A 12,137-nucleotide genomic window follows, 5' to 3' on the forward strand; every position below is an offset into this window, starting at 1 on the left:
GGGCGTGGGTCGCCATCTAGTTAGATGGCTTGCGGAGTCGCTGAGGGTGCACACAACACAGGCCACTGGAGTCCCTTCGCGCCCACTGGGATGTGGATCTGAGGCATCCCAACACTGTATGTGAATGGGAAGATATCCTCAAGAGTCCTACCCATATCCCCCACAACGCCAGGTTTCGGCTCATCCATTACTATATAGTACATAGGGCTTATCTGACCACAGCCAAAATAAACAAATACTTCAATTGCACTAAAGCCAGCTGCCCAAGATGTGGTGAGACAGGAGGGGACTTACTGCATATACTATGGTCCTGCACATCCATACAATCATACGGGGGAATGGTCACCAGAAGTCTAGAGCAGTGCACAGAGCGCAAGCTTACCTGATCATGGGAGGTGTGCATATTGGTGTTATACCAAAGGTCTCATAAATATAAAGTTGCATCCCACTACATAGACTTAGGGTTTATAGTATCCAAGCGGCAATGGAAATCCCCTGAATCCCCACTGGGCGCAAACAGAGAAGCATCGGGAAGATGCGATAGGTATTCTGAAGCAACCGCTAGCGACGGAGTGGGACACGATCCTGGCGGACTTCCACGCAATATGGCAGAATCATCCTGAGGAATCAGATAGCACACCTGAGTGAGTGACTAACCAGTGTCTGATGGACTGAACGAAGTGCATGAGGCGAGTTAATGTATCCGTCACAAACTCAGCGCTGTGTGCTACGTAGCGGGAGCTGTGCCCCCACCGCTGACATTTGTCAGAAGTGTGGCTCAATGGTTAGAGCTAGGCATTGATCAGATCAGTTTAATCCACCCCAAGGGGCAGGGCAAGATATTTTTCAGGTATGCCGCTGAAAATTGATCGGAAGCTGCCTTTTTTTTGTTTTTGGGGGCCAGGTTTAGGACCTGAGTTGTAGGTGAGGAGGTGAGACTGATTTGATGGCATAGCAGATGCCGCCCCCGAAGGGCGCATCACAGGCCGGCGCCATAATGGCCGATGTGGACCCAAATATTCTGGTTTGGGCTGCTGCCATGCTCCCAACAATTGGTGGAATTTTCCACGCTCCACCCCCCAGGTCATGAAGGGGCACCAAAGTTGGCGTGAAAGAACTGGCCAATGGAGCCCCAGGTAATTGTTTGAACCCCCAATGGGGGTCCGCCACTACCTGCCGGAGAGATGTGGGGGTGTTATAAACACAGTGCCGCCCTTGCACAGGCTACTTTTTGGAAGCAGGGGCAGCACTCAACTTTCCATTCAAAAGGACTTACCGGGATCGTCAGAGCGACCCTCAATCTCACCCAACTCATGCAGTCCCTGGCTTTACTTCCCCGCCGCAGCCAGGATCAAGGCGCCTTTTTTGTTTAAGAGGGTTCGTTACCCATCCCTGGCCTGCACCAGTAGTCTGAGGCAGCAGAGGCATGCTCAACTTAACTTCACTGCCGGGGTCAGGATAAAGTGCCTCTTTTGTGTCAGAGGGTTTGTTACCCCTTCCTGGACCAAGGTAGCGAGTTGCCACAGCATTTGGCCAAGTGCAGCAGAGGCATGCCCCGTGACCAACAGATGACCGCACTCTGCATGGAGGCCGCCAGCTGAGCAGCAGCCAGAAGATGGGTGACAAACGTGCAGTCTCTTTCTCGGCCCACTGTGGGTATCTCTGCATCCCCAAGGCCATGTCTGCCTTGAACAACCTTTGCCCCCCTATATCTTCCAGTAACCTCAGCAGAGCCACCCTGGGGGTAAGGGAAATCCGAAGGTCTAAAACCGCAGACAGTTCCCTCTGAATCGCCTCCCAGAGGGAGCCAGCACCAGACAGGACCAAACTATGTGAAAGAAGTCTGCGTCATTTCTTTTTTTGGTTGCATATTTATATAGCGCGAACTCGACCCGAAGGTATTGGAGCGCTTTACATGAGCACCGTATTTACATTACACATTCAGGCACGGGGAAATTAAGGGGCATATCATCAAGGACCAGCGATAATTATCGCTAAGCGCACCTAGCGCTAGGATAATTATCGCCGGCTAACGTGGATTTTTATCGCTGAGATAGCGTGCTATTAGCAACGCTTATCTCAAAAGCGAATAAAATCCTAGCGCTAACTGCCAAACGTGAGATAATCGCTGGAAACCCAGCGATAATCTCACGAAGTTTGGCGTTGACTTGATGATAGGGCAAGGCAAACTTAGCCATGATATCCACCTTCCTTAGGATATCATGGCTAAGTCAGTCCTGAAGCAGGCGTAAGGAAAGTAGCGATAACAGGGGTTATCGCTACTTTTCTTGCCGCTATGCTTCATAGCGTGGGGCTTGATGATAGGAGAAATGTCGCTTAGCGACATTTCTCCAGTCATGTCAGGGCAGGAACGCCCACTTTGCATCTCATTAGAGATGCAAAGCTGGGCGTTCAGAATTCCGGCGCTAATGCAAGGTTTCACGCGATAGCGTGACCTTGCTGATTAGGCGATAAAATCAGCATAAAATTATCGCCGCTTTTCGCCCGAAAACGGACGCAAACGCGTCGATAATTTTTTATCGCCTTGTTGCTGATATGCCCCTATGTGATTTGCCCAGAATCACAGGATGTGGACGCGACCCTGAGGCTCGAACCCTGGTTTCCAGCACCAAGGTCGGCAGTCTAGCCGACGGACCACATCCCCTCCCCTGCGTCTGGCAGGAAGCATCTAGTACAGCATGCCTGGGAGGTTCTGCCGGCCCTGTGAAGTCACAAAGGAGTCATGTATGTGCTGTGTAAGGAGTGAGGAAAAGAGAGCTTGCAGGCTGTCATTCTGGCTTCATTCCACTCTGTGTCTTCCAACTCCCCTACCCAGGACTCCCACTTTCTTCTCAGCTTCGGGAAAGACTCGACAGAGTTAGTATTAAACGAGCGATTGATCAAGGAGATGGACCCCCTATTTAGCTTCCCCATTAACAGGGAGACCTCAAAGGGATTATACTCCTGGTTTTTTTGTGTCAGGGGGACTATTCACCGAAAGAGCGTGCCTCATGTGCAGGTATTCATAAAACTGAGCACGTGATAGTTGATACAGTTCCTGATACTCCTGAAACGTCTGCACATGGGCACCTGACCAGACGTCCCAGAGATGAGTGATACCTATCCTGTCCCACTGAACAAAGCCCTCTAGACCCGCAGTATGGTGAAGCCAAATCCTACACCACAAGGCGGTCTGCCCAGAGAGTCAGATATCTCAGACCATGAAAAGGAGAGCCACTCTCCAGCACTTCAATATCACACAAGTGCAATCAGGGAGGGATCCATACAGCCAGCCTGTCAACCTGTGAAGACCAAGCAGGCTCAGCTCCAGCCGGTATGCCGGGTCATCCCACCCTCTATGAAACCAGTCATTAATCACGACCAACAGCATGGCCAAATAATAGCCATGTAGGTCCGCCATACGAATCCCTCCCTAAAGGAGATTGACAGCAATTAACAAGCCACATGGGGGCTGCCACCAGCCCATAGAAAGATACGGAGAGACAAGGGAAGGGCCTGGAACCACTTCCTGGAAATTGGATGGGGGAAGATTAAAAAAACATACAGAAAACGCTGGAGGACCATCATTTTGAACAAAGCCCCCCTCCCTAGGGCAGATCTTCGACGGGCCCACCTTCACAGATCCTCCTTCATTCTATTGACTAAAGGAGCTAGATTAGGACTTCAGGCCAAGTCCAGAAGATGCGAGATGTACATACCTAGGTATTTGAAGGAAAGGTGGCGTGGGGGATTGCGGATCACCAGACACAGACCTCCGCATCACCAGAGATGGGGACCAAAATGATTTGAACTCATTCACCCGGAGGCCTGATACCTCCCTGTGCAACCACAGGGTCTCTAGACAATGCAGCCCGACGTCTATGGGGTCATTAGGAACACCAAGATGTCATATGCGTACAGCGCAATGCGCTCCTCTGGGCCGCCATCCCAAGCCTACCCTGGATACGAGGTTCACACCGAATTAACTGTTAATGACTCAATCGACAAGATGAATAACAAAGGAAATAGAGGACAACCCTGTCGGGTGTCCCTACAGATAGGAAATGGGAGCGATAAGACTCCATTAACCCAGACATGAGCAGTCGGGCAGGTGTAGAGTAAACTGATAAGAGCACGAAGGTGGGGCCCTGTAGTAATGAAGTTGTCAATAAACTACTTGAATTACTTCTGTTTGTGATCTCCAGCTTAACATATTTGACGACGAAATTTGGCAATCTCGGAGGACTCGCGCTATCCATTCAAGGGGATCAAAGTCAGCTACGATTTTGAGGTTTACAGTTATTGGATTCCTAAAAACGATCACCGGTTGTACTGCCATCCATACTCTCGGGTAAGCGGACTAATTTTGGACATACAAGAATTCTTCGTTATTTTAAACTATTTTTTTGTTGCCATAACTCATCCGTGTAAACTCGACAGTTAACCGCCCCTCTTGCGTGTTGTTTACCTTTAAGTTCAACGCTGTTTGAGCGCGAGCAACATTCGGCATTCTCCGGGAGGTTCCTTCTTCGAGTCCTTAGGGTGTGCAGTACATGGTGCAGCGCGCTGACGTCACCACGCTGGTCATGACTCTAACATGACACCATATTGGAATTTGACTCTTTGTCAGTTGCATTTCTCATGGAACATGGAGCTTCGTGCTATTTAGAGTCTTCATTTGCTATATATTTGGTGTAGACCGGTGGTTTTATTAAATAGAATCCAATCGAACAGTAAGTGCACTTTCTCCTTTTTTTTTTTCTGCTACATTTTCTATTTATAAACGTATTTTTGCATAATGACCACTCCAACAGCATCCTCTCAAGGAGAAGCAAACAGACGAATGGATTCTGCATTTCACTGAAGTAACCCCAAAGAATTTTTATCTTTTCCTGGAGAACCCATTATTCAATGGAGTGAATGGAAGGCATATTTTTTAACTATATTGCAAACCTCGAGGATTGTAGTGGAACTTATTCTCCTGAAAGACAAAAAAGGATTTTAATGTACTGTCTGGGTCCAGAAGGTCTTCGTGTTTTTGGACAATTACAACAAAAAGATAGACCTGCTTCTGCTAGGATAGCTAGACTTTCCATGCGTTTACAAGACTTTATTTACAAGGTACAATATGTTCCTGGCAGAATTAATGTTACAGCAGATTTTTTAAGCAGAATGTCCCTACCTCTTACAGAAATTGACACCAGTCCCTGGAATGACGTGTGCGTAGCTGGCATTTTTGTTGATGAAAATTGTCAGGGTTTACAAGAAAAAGAATGGGTTTATGCACAATCTAATGATACTGTGAAAGTGAAACATTGTGTTGAAAATGGTTGGGAAAGATGCATCAAATCCGAATTTGATGGCGAACTCAAAGCATTTTGGGAAGTTAGAAATGAGTTAGGTACTGAGGGAATGTTTTTGTTAAGAGGAGAAAAAATTATTCCACCGTCAATTTTAAGAAACAAAATAATTTCTCTATGTCATGAGGGTCAACCTGGTATTGCTCGAACTAAATGCAACATTAAATCCCTGTATTGGTGGCCTAAAATTGACATTGAAACTGAAGGTTTTGTTAGAACATGTAAGGAGTGTGTATCATGAGAGGTAGAGTTCTTCATTCTAAAGTCAATCCAGGTTGGATGAACAAAGGTAACAAAGTTGAATGGGATGTCAATGATGTAAAGGAATGCATGGCGAAATCTCAACAGAATAACAAAGTATATTTTGACTGAAAACATGGGGTCAAGGATGTAAATATTCATGTGGGACAGTGGGTAAAAGTGAAATCTAGTAGGAATTTTGTAAAAGGACAGAACAGATTTAGTGAACCTAAGAAAATTGTTAAAGTACACAGAAATACTGTACAATTAGATGATGGATCTATTTACCATATGAGCAAATTAGCTATTGTTAAAAATAGTAACCTTTGTGAAAAAACTCAGAGTACTGAAATTAGTCCTGCAGTAGACAAGTATTGGTGGATTACCACTGACCATAATAATATTGAAAATGTACCGAATACTGTTGATATTGAGTCTAATCATAACTTGGATTCATTCAGTAGTGATATAATTTCCAGTTCTCCTGTTGTTCATAGTTCCACTGTTGGCACTGACAAAGTTAGTAGCTTTGGTAGGAACATTGTTAAACCCAGGAAGCTTCAGGATTATGTTTGTATTACCTACATTTGATATATTTGTTTCTCTTATTTTTTTTTGCATTTGAGATTATTAGGGGAGGATAGGAGCATATTTTTTAATAAAGAAGAGGGATGTGTAGTAATGTGCCTTTGATAGTTGATAGAGTTTAGAATGCTTTCTTTATTCTGTATTCTGTATTCTGGTGATTTGCATATAGAATTCTATGGAGACACTGGGCAGCAACGGACCTGCTTACACCTCATCATCTATACTGACAGAGGTTGTCAATAAACTACTTGAATTACTTCTATTTGTGATCTCCTTCTTTACAGGCCCCAACCAGGTTCTCTCCAGAACCGCATTCAGGAAGGACCAGTCCACTGTGTCAAAAGCATTCTCAAAGTCAACTAAGAGCAGGGCTGCAGACCTGCAGAGGCGAGGAGTCTGGGAGAGGGCTACCTGGATTCTACAAACATGATGTCTTGTGACACGGGCAGACATGAAGCCACATTCATCCGGATGAATCAAAAAGGGAAAGGCACTGCACATCTGATTAGCTAAACTTTGACAAAAACGTTAACTTCAGAATTTTTTTTTTTCTTTTCTTTTTTTTTTTTTTTGAAACCGTTTATTGCAATTCCAAATAGTTACAGGTATGGGCCTACAACCGTCTGGCCGGCCGCTAGAGTGGCAGAAGCATATGACATATATACAGAAAAATCTCTTGGCGGTGCAAAAAGGTAAATCAGGAGATAGCAGTAGTGCAGGCCACATAACTCCAAACCCACAATACGGTTTCCTTTTGTCGAAACACAACAACACAAAAAACCACACCCGCAAGGCAACCCGCAATCCCAAGTGACAGCACGCGCTCCTTAAGTGGGGGACCCCAACCAATCTCCAAACTCTGAAGAGGGGAATGAGAACAGATCAGGGACTGGGGAACCACGTGCCCGTGGCTGGGGGAGGGGGTCGGTTAGGGGGACGGAGCTGGTGAGGCAGCCGGCAGCAGTGGCGGCTCGCAAATACCCCCGCGATAGGCGTTCCAGGGGCCCCAGATTTTCACCCACGCCCCAGGCTTACCCCTCGCAACATACACCACCTTTTCACGAAACATACACCAATCCATGTGTTCTTTCCAGGCCGACACCGCCGGGGGCCTCTGGGATCCCCACAATTGAGCAATGTCACGCTTAGCTATCATGTATCCCAGAGTCACCCACCGCGTCTGCGGAACCGAGTAGTCAGTTGGCTCCCACACATTCAGCAAGCATCTCCTCGCTTCAGGCAACAGCGCGACACGCGTAACCACTCGCAGGACCTCGTGCACACCACGCCAGAATCGCTCCACCTTTGGGCATTCCCACAGAATATGCAAGAAAGTTGTCAAAGCACCACAGCCACGCTTACACAGTCCATCCTCAGCAAAGCCCATACGTAGAAGCCTTGGCCCCGTCACGTAAACCCGGTGGAGGATCTTAAGCTGGACGAAGCGAAGGCGAGCCGGGATGGCCACCTCCTTCGGAGAGGCCACCGCGGAAATCCAGTCCTCGTCGTCCAATTCCAGCCCATCGGCAACCCAGGCCTCGCGGAGGCCAGTCAGCAGGCCCGATCGGTCGTTGATCAGTTTTTTATATATAAGGGAGATCGTGCTGTCTGGGACATGGCCATCCAGCACTCTGTCCTCCAGGGGGGAAGACTCCGGAATGGACGCGACATCCGGGAAGACGGAGCCCAGCGCGTGGCGGACTTGTAAGTACCGAAAGTACTCACTGCCTTGCAACTGAAACTCCGTCTGCAGCGTCTCGAAAGTTTTGAATCCCCCCTTCGTCCAGAGATCTCCCACTGTGCTGATGCCGATCGTGTCCCACTTCTCGAAGCCCTTCGAGGTCCACAGGGAGCCCAACCTCGCAGACGCATATAGCGGTGACGCCCGGGTCAAACGGTCCTTCCACCCCATAGCTGCGTTAGCCGCGTGCCAGACACGCACCATGACACGCGTCGGTCCCGTCAGGCGAGGGTCCGGCGCGCCAGAGTAGAGCGCTCGATTGTAGTCGCCACCGGGCAGGAGCATCTTGTCCATTTCAAATGCCGGGTTCAGGGCGGGCCCGTAAAGGCCATGATTAATCGCAGCTAGCTGGGAGGCCCAGTAATACCGTTTAATATCCGGGAGGGCAACCCCCCCCATCGTACCACGGGAGCGTCAATTTAGCCAAGGCAATACGTGGCCTCCCGTCCCAGAACAGGCGACGCTGCAAACTCTCCACCTCACGGAAGTAGCGCGCCGGGACCAAGTCCATAGTGTTCTGGAGAGCGTACAGAAAGCGCGGCAACGACATCATCTTAAACAAGGCCGCTCGGCCGAGCGGCGAAAGCGGCAGACGCCGCCAACGCACCACGTCCTCCTTCAAGCGCTGGAGGGGGGGCAGCAAATTCCGCTCGTAGCGGGCCTCCGGGTCCAGAGTAATATATATACCCAGGTACCGAAACCCCTGGGAGGCAATCTGGATCGGACAGTCCCGTGGTAGGACCGGAGCCTCCCCGGCAAGCACATATACACAGGATTTCGCCCAGTTGATGACGAGGCCTGAGTTGCGACCGAATGAGCGCAAAACATCAACTAGGACGATCAGTGATTTACGCGGGGAGGCGAGATATAGAAGGATATCATCAGCGTAGAGGGACACACGGTCCTCATGCTCGGGGGTCCAGCGGAGACCACGGATGGAAGGGTGCCACCGCAGCCACTCCGCCAGGGGCTCCAGGGCCAGTGCAAACAGGAGAGGCGACAGGGGGCAACCCTGTCGCGTGCCCCGTCCCAGTGCGAATGGGGCCGAAACTCGTCCATTCACAACCACCTGCGCCAATGGGCCGGAATACAACAACTTGACCCAGCTGATGAAGCCCGGTCCGAAGCCAAACTTCGCCAGCATCGCCCAAATGTATGGCCACTCGAGCGTATCAAACGCCATGGTGGCGTCCAAGGACGCCAAGATGGCCGGTTCCCGCACGAACGGGACACGCGCGAGCACCCCGTGCAAGCGTCGCAGATTAAGGGCCGTGTTGCGATGGGGTATGAAGCCGGACTGGTCTTGGTGGACCAAATCGCCCACCACGCCGACCAGCCGGTTGGCCAGCACCTTGGCGAGGATTTTGGGCTCCGCGTTCAAGAGCGAGATAGGCCTATAGGATGTGACCCGCTCACGGGGTCTCCCCTCCTTGTGGATCACCACTATCGTGGCCAGACGCTGGTCCGGCGGAAGGGAACCCCGCGAGCGGGCCGCCAGGAACATCGCGCGCAGGTGGGGCGCCAGTACATCCGGTCGCAGCTTATACAGCTCGATAGGGATGCCATTGGGGCCCATGGCCTTGCCAGATGCGACCGAGCGGATAGCAAGGGCAATTTCGTCCGAGGTGGGAGGAGCGTCCAGCGAATCCCTGTCCTCCACCGAAAGGGAGGGCAGCGCGATGTCCCGAAGCAGGGCATGGGAATCCTCCTCCGAGCAGGGAGAAACCGGGGAATACACCTCGCGGAAATAATCCGCGAAGCAGAAGACAATGGCGTCCGGCTCGGTGACACACACACCATCCATCCTCTCGATCAACGGAACCACACGACTCGCTCTCTCCTTTTTGTCCAACCACGCAATCAATTTACCAGCCTTATCACCCACATCATACAGTCGCCCCTGTTGCTCTCTACTGAGGCCCCTGGCCGCCTCCGTGACGAGGGCCCTATAGGCCGCCTGCTTGAGGTGTAGAACATGCAATGTGGCATCCGTCACCCCGCTCCCCAGGTCACCCTCTAGTTCAGTAATTTCGGCCTCCACCCGGGTTACCTCCTCCCGCTCGCGCCTCCGGGCATGGGAGATAAGGGAGAGGGCCTCCCCTCTGAGAACTACCTTAAAAGCCTCCCACAGGGAGATAGCCGAAGGGACAGACCCCACATTCTCCTCAAAGTACCGCTGCAAGGATTTGATCAATTCGGCTCGAATAGTGGGGTCGCGCAGGTACCAGGCATTGATTGGGGCTACCCTGCCCTCCCCCCTCGGGAAGACATCAAAGTGCAACAGTAGTGGGGAGTGATCTGAAATACCCCGCGCCAAATGGCGCACCTCTCCCACTCTCCCAGCATAGGCCGCAGGGACAAGGACATAATCAAGCCGCGAGAGGCTACCATGGGCACCCGAGTGGAAGGTGTATTGCAGCTGCGCGGGATGCTTTAGTCGCCAGCAATCCACCAATCCTAGTGTATCTAAAAGGCCGGACAGCCACGCCTGTGCCCGGGGGAGGTCCCTGGGGGGATGACGATCCATAGACCCAGAAGCCACCGCATTGAAGTCCCCCCCAACTACCAGAAGCCCACCCGGGAGGTCAAGGAGGAGGCGCCCCAGGTCCGCAAACGTGGTAGATTGCAACCCCGGCGGAACGTACACTGATACAAAAACGGTTAACTTCAGAATTGATGAGAAATATAGGCCAGTACGAGAAACATCTATCTTGAGGTTGGCTTATTTTAGGGAGCACCACAATTGTGGCCATATTGGAGAATGCCCCCTTTGTAAATAGGTCAGGTGAACAACAGCCCCTATGCCCCCTGGAGCACTCTTTGTCATGAGGATCACAGCACCTGACAAGGTTAATATATTTGCATATCACTCACACCTGGGTAGCCCTGATATCGGACTCGACCATCACTCAAACGAAACCAGTGCAGCAAAGATCACATGCACCGTACCAAACCAAAGCACACAATACCAAGAGTAGTCCAATTGTTTAAGACGAGCCTCACGATTGACTTGTTATATAGTGCCAAGAGATGAGGGAGTGGGAGAGTCCGTAGCCTCTGGGAATACTCCATTGGGAACTCGTCGGACCCGGAGTCTTGCCCAGAGACATATCCGAGAGTGCCTTCCTGAACTCTTCCACTGTAAGCGCCTGATCCAGATCATTGGCCAGTGACAGGGAGATCAAGCGCAGCAGAATGTCCTGGAACACCGGGTGTTCGATCTCACAAAGGGGCTGGGGGGTGTCCGCATACAAGGCATAATAATGGTCAGCAAAAGCCTGCGCAACAGCAAGGACGTCCACGCAAAAGGGACTGCCGGTGTACATAACTGAGGGCACCACCCTTGAAGCGACCTCCCTAGTGGCTAGCCAATGGAGAAGCTTCCCAGACTTATCCCCGTGCTCATGGACCCCTATGTCATCAACTTCCAACATTATCGGGTTTCCTCCAGTGAGATCTGTCGCAAAGGGCCAGCCTCTCTAAGGAGAGAATCTGGGCTTCCAGAGGCGTTGTCTGCTCCAGCTCCTCTGCTTCCTTGCCCCGCACATACCCCTTAATCAATCCTCAAAGGGCAGGTTTACTGGCCGCCCACAGTCTACCCACTGATTCTACTGAGCCCTCGTTCAACGTGAAGTAAGAATGGATTTGGGATTCAATAAAGTCAGAACAATTGTGATCCGTAAAGTGCAATGCATCAATACGCCACATGGGTCACTGCATCACATCTGGGAGCCCTATTTGGAGCCCCAGAGGGGCGTGATCCCAAATCCCTCTGGAGAGGGCTTCGATCACCGAGGACTGGAGAACATCCGCAGTGGGGAGCCAGACCAAGTCATTGAGTGATGAGGTCTTGTTAGCCGCTGATATATGGGTATAGGGGCAGTCACGGGTGTGCCACGTTCTCCAAGCTTTTTGTAACCTGAACGCCTTTGAGCCGATACACGCAAGGAAGTGCTACAGATTGGTAACACCCAACTGTTTGGTCATTAGCAGCCAACTAATTACGCAGAGGAATAGAACTGCTCCAGTTTTTATTATGGAACACAGTGTCTTTCTTAACCAAGATTGACGCATTGGTTATTACAAGCTCTTTATATAAGTTTGAAATTGAATCAATCGAGCCCAAAGAGTGAATTTAACCTTTGGTATCATTAAAGGGGTCATCAATTTAAATACATATCAGTCCTGAAGATGGTCTCATTAATGCA

Source organism: Triturus cristatus, chromosome 6 (genome assembly GCF_964204655.1).
Source record: "Triturus cristatus chromosome 6, aTriCri1.1, whole genome shotgun sequence".
In the NCBI taxonomy this organism is placed as follows: domain Eukaryota; kingdom Metazoa; phylum Chordata; class Amphibia; order Caudata; family Salamandridae; genus Triturus; species Triturus cristatus.